Source organism: Marmota flaviventris, unplaced genomic scaffold (genome assembly GCF_047511675.1).
Source record: "Marmota flaviventris isolate mMarFla1 unplaced genomic scaffold, mMarFla1.hap1 Scaffold_240, whole genome shotgun sequence".
Taxonomy (NCBI): domain Eukaryota; kingdom Metazoa; phylum Chordata; class Mammalia; order Rodentia; family Sciuridae; genus Marmota; species Marmota flaviventris.
Genome location: NW_027288129.1, coordinates 13,649 through 23,695, shown reverse-complemented (window position 1 = coordinate 23,695; position 10,047 = coordinate 13,649). Strand labels below are relative to the sequence as shown.

The following is a 10,047-nucleotide window of genomic DNA, read 5'->3' as shown; positions in this document are numbered from 1 at the left end:
ACATTCTTGGGTGATTTCTCCATTGCGAGTATTATCATCCATAGGAAGAGAAATGAAACAACACACATTCTGGGGGTTTGTTTCCCCAGGTGAGTGATTGAAATGTTTTGAAGGCAACAGAAAACACTCAGAGAGAGAAACACACCACACTCAACAACTTTTCTAGGAGCCCTCTCACATCATTGAAGGTGATTAAGAATATTAGATGGTTCCTCAAGTTTTTGACATTCAATGGGCTTTCCTCCAATACAACTACTTTCAAGTTTAAAACCACAAAAATGGAATGCTTTTCACATTTTTTTAATTAATAGGGATTCTTGCTGGGCACCATGGCACACACCTGTAATCCCAGAGGCTCAGGAGGCCAAGACAGGAGGATTACGAGTTCAAAGCCATACTCTGCAAAAGCAAGACAACTAGCAACTCAGTGAGATCTGCTCTCTAAATAAAATACAAAATTGGACTGGAGATATGGCTCAGTGGTTGAGTGCCTCTGAGTTCAATCCCCAGGACCCCCACAACCAAAAAACAAAATAGGGATTCTTTCCAGTATAAGTTGCTTGATGTTTTAAAATGTAACTGTAACAAGTGAAGGCATTCCCATATTGTTTATATAGACTTCTCTCCAGTATGAGTTGTTCCATCTCTGTGAAGGTTAGAGACATAGTGAAGGCATTTCCACATTGCTTACAATAAAAGTGCTTCTCTGCAGCATGAGTTTTTTTATGTTTTAGAATGTAACTGTAACGTGAAGGCTTTCCCACATTGCTTACATTCATAGGACTTCTCTCCATGATGAGACCTTTCATATCTTTAAAGACCAGAAGAAGTAGTGAAGGCTTTCCCACATTGCTTACATTCATAGGGCCTCTCCCCAGTATAAATTCTTTCATGTCTGTTAGTTCATCAGACACAGGGAAGGCTTTCCCACATTACTTACATTCATAGGGCCTCTCTCCCGTATGAATTTGCTTATGTCTCTGAAGGGAAGTAGAAAAAATGAAGGCTTTCCCACATTGTTCACATAGATAAGGCCTCTTGCCAGTATGAGTTTGTTCATGTGAGTGAAGGTGAGTGGACCTAAAGAAGGCTTTCCCACATTGTTTGCATTCATAGGGTTTCTCTCCAGTATGAGTTTGCTTATGTATTCGATAGGAAAATGAATGAATGAAGGCTTTCCCACATTGTTTACATTCATAGGGCTTCTCTCCTCTATGAATTTGTTTGTGTATTTGAACATAATAGGAACTATTGAAGGATTTTCCACATTCTGCACATTCACAGGGATTCTTTCCCATATGGCACTGTTCATGTGAGCGAAGTAATCTGGCTATGAATCAAAGGCTCTCCCACATTGCTTACATCTATAAGGCTTCTCTCCAGTACGTAATTGTTCATGTATGTGAAGGTAAGCACAAGTAGCGAAGGCTTTCCCACATTGTTCACATTGATAGGGCTTCTCTCCAGTATGAGTTCGTTTAGTATGTGAAGATTACTAGAACTAGTTAAGGCTTTTCCACACTGCCTACATTTGTAAGACTTCTCCCCAGTATGACATCATTCATGTACATGAAGGTGATGTGAACTACCAAAGGCTTTCCCACATTGTTTACATTCATAGGGCTTCTCTCCAGTACGAATTCTTTTATTTCTCTGAAGATAAGCAAAACACTTGAAGGCTTTCTCATATTGTTCACATTGATAGGGCTTCTTTCCACTATGAGTTTGTTCATGTGTGTGAAGAACAGAGGACCTAATGAAGGTTTTCCCATATTGCTTACATTCATAGGGCCTCTCCCCAGTATGAGTTTTTTTATGCACTTGAAGGTAATAGGATGTATTTCAGGTTTTACCACATTGTTTACATTTATATGGGTTCTTTCCTGTATGGATTGGTTGATGTGAGTGAAGCTGACTGGATGAAGCAAAGCCTTCTCCACATTGTTCACATCTATAAGGCTTCTCTCCAGTATGTATTTGTTCATGTACATGAAGATAATTAGAAGTAGTGAAGGCTTTCCCACATTTATAGGGCTTTTCTCCACTATGAGTTCTTTCATGTTTTTGAAGGGTATTGTAACAAGTGAAGGCTTTCCCACATTGTTTACATCCAAAATGTTTCTCCCCAGTATGCAATTGTTTATGTATTTGAAGGTGAGAAGAACTAGTGAAGGCTTTCCCACATTGTTCACTTGTGTAATGTTTCTCCCAAGTATGAGTTTGCATGTGTTTTTGAAGGTAATTTGACTTATTGAAGACTTTTCCACATTGTTTACATTCATGGGCTTCTCTCCAGTATGAGTCCATTCATGTGAATGAAGCTGACTATATATAGCAAAGCCTGTCCCACATTGTTTACTTCTATAAGGCTTCTCTCCAGTGTGAGATTGTTCATGTTGGTGAAGATAAGAAGAAGTAGTGAAGGTTCTCCCACATTGTTCACACTGATAGGGCCTCTCTCCAGCATGAGTTTGTTTATGTATTTGAAGGGAAGAGGGATGAGTGAAGTCTTTTCCACATTGTTTACATCTGTAAGGCATCTCTCCAGTATGAGTTCGTATGTGTATCTGAAGGTATTTTGAGCTAGTGAAGGCTTTCCCATATTCCTTACATCCATAGGACAACTCTGCATTATGAGATTGTACATATTTTTTAACACACTTGGAACAACTGAACTCTTTTCCACATGTCAGACATTCATAAGGTTCATTTATAGTGTATGTTGTCAGTTGTCTTTGAACACTTGTGAGAGAAATTAAAAATGTTCTGTTTTGTTTACATTCATAAGGCTTCCCTTCACACTCTTTTTTTCTCATATGGATTGCTTATAGAATGAGGTATGATGTGCCTTAGATCTCTCCAGGAGTTTGTGTTGTGATCATCAATGTTCTGGCTTTCCCATCTGACTCCTACAGAAGCCAGGTTTCTAAGGACTTCCTGCATCACATCTCTGTGGAGATTCTTCTGGGAAGGATCCAGCAAAGCCCACTCCTCCTGGGTGAAGTTCACAGCCACATCTTCAAAGGCCACTGAGGTCATTTCCTGCCTTCTGGGGAGTCCTGACTTCCTTCCTGTGGATCTCATAGCAGCTGCAGTTCACAGGGAGACAGATCTCAGCCAGAGCCACTTGGGCCTCATACAACAGAGAAGACACAGTCCTGGAGATGGATTCTGAGCTGTGCTAGACAGAGCCCAAGTCAGTGACACTCAGCAGATGGAGGAGGAGCAGCCCTCTCAGCTCCAAGGGAAGTTCAGAGGCAGAGCAACCGTCTGTGGACTCCGTGGTCACATGGCATCCTCACAGGGGACCTCATGGGAACAGCAGCGCACTGTGGCTAGAGACTTCCAGCAGAGGACGAGGGGCCTCTAATAACCCTTTTAAAGTTATATTTATTCTTACGTGATTGGTACTATTATGCTAAAAACATAACCCCAATGAAGGACAAATACATAACTGTGGTCCTTTAAACATCTCCCTAATGTAAGAGGATTTTTCACATTCTTGTACCAGATCCACTTTATATTTATTTTATTTTTGAGACAGGGTCTAACTAAATTTCTCAGGTTGTCCTGAAATTCTTCCATCACAATTTCTTGAATAGATGGGGTTACATGCATGGCCCACTGTTTCCTGGATATTGGAGTCACTTTAAAATTGTCAGAAGTACATATATTTAGCATCTTATAGAACCACAGTCTACTGTGTTTAATGATCCTTTTACTTTCAATGTCATAAACTATGCATTAGTATTAACTTAAGCATATACAGAGTGCTTACCTTTTGCCAGGTGTTAGCAAATAGCTATAAGTATGGCATGTTCCCTCTCAAATGTGGAATTTTTTTTAAAAAATTACTTTAATGTAGAATAGGGATTATTAGGGACTGGGAAGGGATCAAGAGAAATGGAAGAAGAGTGGATGGATGTGACCAATATACTCCATATGTATATATGGAAATATAACATTAATTCATCCCCAATATATACACTTTAATATGTGCCAATAATTAAATCAATTTTAAAAGCATTACATATGCAAAGATGAATAAAATCCATTTTTTTCTCTCTCTCTCCTTTAGGAGCCGGCACAGAATTCTACAACCCTAGAGTTCCACCTAGAAAGAGAACAGGGTTATGGAAAAATTCCCCAGCTTGGAAAGCCTTCAGGAGACCAGAACCCAATCTAGTTTACTAGGGCTGCTGAGAAGAATTCTTAAAGGCACAGAAATGACTTCCACATGGATAGGATTGGAGACTTCTGTCAAAGCACCTGTCTGGTCTTGGCAGCCCCAAGCTGCAGATGAGGTCCTCATCTGCAGATGAGGTCCTTGTCCCAGTAGATTAGTAGATGCAAAAGAACAGAAGGGAAGAAGAACCTTTTGGAGGCCCCGTAAGGGGCATTTCCACAGCCCGCTCCTGCTTTCTTGGTCTCTGAAACCCATTTTCATTTCTGATCCACTGTCCCATGCTGCCATCCCAACATAGGAGCCCTGCAGGTTCACACCTTCCTCAGTTGGGTTGGAAAGGCACAGGGTGAAGTGATGCCCAGATCTTCAGCCTGGAATATGTCTTGGCCCAGGGACACTTTCCTTTCTGTACCTTTCCTTTTCTAGACATTTAAGAAGTTTTGCAAATTAAATCAACTTTATTTGGTCTATAATAACATAGTGATATTTGTCTTAATTGGTTTTATGGATTGTGAGGGAATATTTCTCAATGACATTTTATTTCCTCTTCAAAAAAAAAGAAAAAATAATAAGTAGTCATTTCATGAATTTATTCAGTTAGTTGTTAAGTAGGAGAGCAAAACACACAGTGAATGGGGAAACATAAGCCCCCTTTTTGTCCGATTGCCTTTAGGGTAAGCCCTGACTTTTGCCTTCCCATTCCCAACTTATCTGTTACCAGCACTAGCTTCTTCCTTTAGCCCTAGCTACAATCCTATCCCTATCTTTCAGAATCCCTTAAGTGAGTTCTCGCCACACCTATCATTGAAAGTACATAATTTGTTATGGAAAATTGAGATTTCCCCATTTATCTTGTTTTATTTAGAGTGAGAAAACTAGAGGGCCATTAGGAAAGGCAGAGGTTGGAACATGACAAAAGAGCCCCTCTCAAGAAAGAAGGAACTTACTTCCATGCTGAGGATCCAAGGTGGCTGCATCCCTGCTCTATGTATGCCCTGTCCAGTCACCTGCCATTTGCCACTGTGGAGCTCTGGACTGTTCTGATGCTGAATGCCCTTAACTGTCCACACCCCACCAAATAGAGGACAAGGACTTTGGGTTACTTCCCCCAACTTTGCCCCCTTTCAGCAGAAAGTAGCTCGGAGATGTCATTGCCCACTTTCCATAGAAATGGAGGCTAGAAATTGACAGTGGGGAAATGTAACAGGGGTTCATTTGAAGCTTTGACTATATCCCTTGGGGCTTTGAAACTTACTTTTTTTTTTCTTTTGCCCAACCCTTTTCTCCCTGATCTTCTCCCTAATCTTTTTTCCTAACCTTCTTTTCCCTGATCTTCTCCTTCCTGATCTCTCCTCCCTAATCTCATTTTCTCTGAATCACCTCTATAAAAGCCCCCTGTTCCTGCTGATGGGGAGGATCACAGCCTTTGGGATAGGAGACCCCTATGTTTCTCCTTTACTAGCAAAACAATAAACCTTTTCCCTTTTTCTTGAATGCATTTGGATAAATGGACTCTACTTTTTTCCTGCCATTAGATGTGAAAAGACAAAGATCTCCCATTGCTAATTACTGTTCTAGGTTTATGAAAAGGTGTTTTAGAAAATAGAGAAAAATATTTAAAGCCATAGTAGACAGTGACAAATCATGGTATCTTTTAATCACTAAAGGCCACTGAAATTAAAATGATGTTACTGAGATGTAAGTTTTCATTGCCTAAAATAAAACTTTATTTCCCAACACCATCAAAACCCCCAAGTATACCCAAATATTTGAAAGGATGGATGTTGGAGCACCAGGGTACCAACAACAAGCATTTCTGACTGATCCAAAGCAGAAATCAAAAATGCAGAGCTCCGTTTATACTTCCCTGCCTAATGGCACATAGAAATCACAGCTCTTCATACCTCACCAAGCAAAGATCTTCTCTTCCTTTTTCTAAAATGGTGGCTGGTGTGCTGCAGGGTCTGGTTTGTGAAAAGAAAATAGAAAAGGCTTTGCCCTATAGGCCCGGGTCATGTTGGCTGTGGTTTTTAGTCTACTAGTACTCCATGGTGTGGTCCATTTCTGTGGGCTTCACCCGAGGGCTGGTTAGAACTCCTGGTTAGAACTGCACTTCCACCTACTGAATCAGAATCTCTTTTTAAAGTATGGGCTGGTCATTCCTTTTTGCATTAGAGTTTGAGGAGCACTCTGCAAATCGGGTCCTGGAAGTTCAGAAACAATTTTCCAAGGGTGCGAGGTGAGGGGAACCTAGCTCAGTACCTCTGAAGCAGATGGCACCCTCACTGCTCTACCCAGAATGATTCTGAAAGCCACAGTGCAGCCCCCTGCTCAGTAGCTACCCAACTGCCCTGAAGACTGAGGCCAATTGAAGCCAGAGTCGCCTCCTGGAGACACAGTAATCTCAGGTGACTGTGCCTGAAGTATAAAGGGGCAACCATGTTTGCAGTTCCAGAGGCTACGGAAGACCAGGACAGCATCTAAGATCTAGGAAAGCTGTGCTCCTCCTGCCCCAGCCCAGAGGCAGTCAGGGGAAATCTGTGGTCCCAGCTCAACCACCACAACTATGTGGCTTGGGCAGAGCCCTAGGACCACCTCCTACAACCATGCTGCACAGAGCCTGCCTGTGACCTGAGGGAGGGCTTCCTCCCTGCCTTTAGGAGCACAGCCAACTGGAAATTTCCCCATGGGACTCTCCTCTTTCTTTTTCTCCCTGTTGGCCCTGTCTCTCCTTTCTCCATATGAGAGCTGTTACATTTTGTCATCAGGAATTATTTTGGGACCAACTGTCTATGATATTCATACTTAAATTGGAATATTTTGCTTCTTGGTCAGATTTATTTAAAATTTGAATCTGGAGATAGATAGATCCTTGTGTGAAAATAAAAATTTTTAATATGAATGAATGTCAAGTTTTTGTTTGTTTGTTGGTTGGTTGGTTGGTTTGTTGTGGTACTTGTCCTAACAAGGAATGTGGTGCTCTACTATAGTAGGGGAAAATGAGGCAAGGCACCAAAGACAGCAGGAAACAGTTTTATTTGGCTGCAGCCAGGTTCAAAGGGCACAGCTTTTGCTGTAATCAATTAATCCCCCGAACCCTGAGTTCAAGGAGTTTCAGAATTTTATACCCAGCATGTAAGGGGAGGGGCTCAGAAGTTCACAGTCTGCAGAAGTTCATAAAAGCAGCTTTTTCTTTCACTGTTCTGGGCAAGTTAACTCTTCAAGGACAACACCTGAGAAGGGGAGAGCTTCTTCTCCCCTTTTTTTCCTCCCCCTGCCAGCTGTTACCATGGAGCCCATTTGTAACTTTTCTTAAAAATGTAGACATCTCTGTGAAGCCCAGCTCAAGGCCAGAGGCCTTGTTTGCACATTTCTACAAAGTACTATACTGGATACGTTTGTGAAAAACTAGTAAGCGGGTGTCCAGCACCTGGAGTACTATCTTCTCAGCCAGTGGCCAAGTAAACAGGGCAAAATGAAAATAGGAAGTTTATCTACATTGAACTCTTTCTCAGAGACTCTTTTGCTGACAGTCCTAAAATCAGCCATGGTGAAACGGGCTTTTCTGTGGAGAAAGGGGATGCCACTTCACTACCACTGAGCTACACATCTTGTTTCCTTTTAATATTGAGACAAGACCTATGTCTCCCAGGCTGACCTAGAACTTGCCATTCTCCTACTTCACTCCTCCCAGCAGCTGGGATTACAGGCCTGTGTGCCACTGTGCCCATCTGTATAAAATGTCTTTTACATAATTCACATCTGTTATTTTACTTCAGACTAAGGAATTTCTATAACTCACACCTTTATTTGTATCTGCAAATTTTTGGCACAAACAAACCAAACCAAAATGCTCAGCATGGGTTGTCTACCATGTGCTTTTCAAATAGCTGAGGGGCAGAAATTAGACACTTAGTTCTCTTATCAGGATTATCTGTATTCATCCATTCATACACACCAACAAATCATTTAACAGCACTGTGATAATTATTAAGAAAAAGTGGAACACTCCAGACATAGAGTTCTGCCCTCAGGCTGCTTACTCTCTCTCCTACCATTATCCCTTGAAATTTTTATATCCTGTAAGAGATCAGGATCCCCTTTCCGAGTCCTTTTTTTCTGGTGGCTGCATTGGCATCAGAGGATGATGTTATATCCACAGGCTCTTGTTATATATTACCCTACCTGGCTCCCCATTCATTACCTCATTTCTAACACAAAAATAAAGGTATGGGAGGAAGCTGGGAATGAAGTAAGGCACTGGAGTTTAATGAGGTCATTAGGGCTGTGGTCTTAGTGATGGAACTCAGCTGCAGCAGCTTTTTATTCTTTACCAAAGAGCAGAGAGGGCAGTGAGCTTAGATGCAAGAGCAAGTTGGGAGCTGTGATCAGCACCATTCTCCCAGTTCTTGGCCATCTTAACAGTGTGTGTGTGTTGGGGTGGGGGGAACTTAATTAAACTTACTGAGGATGTGTGGGGCTGGGGTGGGGGAGGCAGCCAGGAACTGCTGTTATATTGGCTCCAGGCTTGTCTCCAACCTGGATGGTTTGAGAATATAGGAAGAGAAGCTAACCTTGTAGGAGAGTTGCGGGAGCTTCTGGGAAAAGGAATACAGGAAACAATGATAAAAAAAAATAGAAAGTTGGCAAACATGGTGGGAATAAAGAGATTCAGAACTCACTATATTTTCCTAGAGCGGTGTTCTCAACCCTTCCTAGCATCAGAATCATTTGGGGAACTGAAGAAGAACAAAAAACAGCCCCAAAGCCCTAAAAAGTTCAAAACTTAAGACATTGGTTGGAGTGAGAGTTTTAGTATTGGGGGTAAATTTTAATTAACTCCTGTGAGCACATTTTCTCACTTGACACACTAGGATTACAGATTTCTTCCCACTGAGGGTTAAATGACAGCATATGCAAGAAAGTTCCCACATTCAGTTATGATTCAGTGAAAAACTGAATGTTAGCACAGCAGCCTGAATCCAACACTTACTACAGGGTTGTGTTATTATATGGATTTACCACTGGCTCATATACCAGTGACTGGAGCTCTGCCATATGCCTGCATATGCTGGAGAGAAGCAGACCCTGCACCCTGGCATCTGCTTCTTGCCCCCAATGGTGATGATGCTGTCACTTTGTTTTTCAAGGGTGAATCCAAAGGCTTCCACAGATTCCATGAGTTCTAGCAGGTTCAGCTGAGACACTGCTATTGGTATCTGGGAAGCTAGTGGAGTTCATTCCCTCTGACCCGCTTACTGTGACCAGGCAGGAGAGGCTCCTCCTGAACACGAGGCTGGCAGTACAGGTGTTGGGTAAGCATGTAGGCAGCCCTAGTAAAGGAGCAGAAGGCTTCAGGTAAGTGGGGAGCTGGACCACAGCCACAGGTGTACCATCCCAGAGAAGATGAAAACCGCCTTTCGGATACAGCGGCCCCAGGAGATGAAGGGACTACGTCACCTGTGCTGACAGCCCCGGGGCCCTGGGTCTTCAGGGGTAAGCTTGGGCAGCAGAGCAGGCTTTGCCCCTACACCAGCCTCCTCTCTAAGAGCAGCTCTTTAAGCTGTTTTCTCCAGTTTCATTTGCCTCATTTTACCTGTCGACCACCCTGATGCCTGGTGCAACCAGGTTTTTTCCCCACAGGGGCCCAAGGAGGCTTCAGCAGTGCCCTTCAGTAGCTAAAGGAAAAGAGAAAGGACTCCTTTAGGCGAGCTTAGCGCTTTCCCGCTAAGAGCAGTCTGGAGTTTATGACCTACTGATGCCACCTAGTGGGAAGCTAACGCAAAAGCACCGGGAGGCCAGAGGCAGTGTGAAACAGGTGAAGCAGATGAAGCCCACGGAGAATGTGGATTTTCTAAGTG

At 42.5% G+C, this 10,047-nt stretch overlaps 1 pseudogene; it reads right to left on the bottom strand.

The window, feature by feature from the left end:
- Window positions 1-1,557: 1,557 nt before the first annotated feature.
- Window positions 1,558-2,226, bottom strand: LOC139704092 (zinc finger protein 709-like; annotated as a pseudogene).
- Window positions 2,227-10,047: the final 7,821 nt, after the last annotated feature.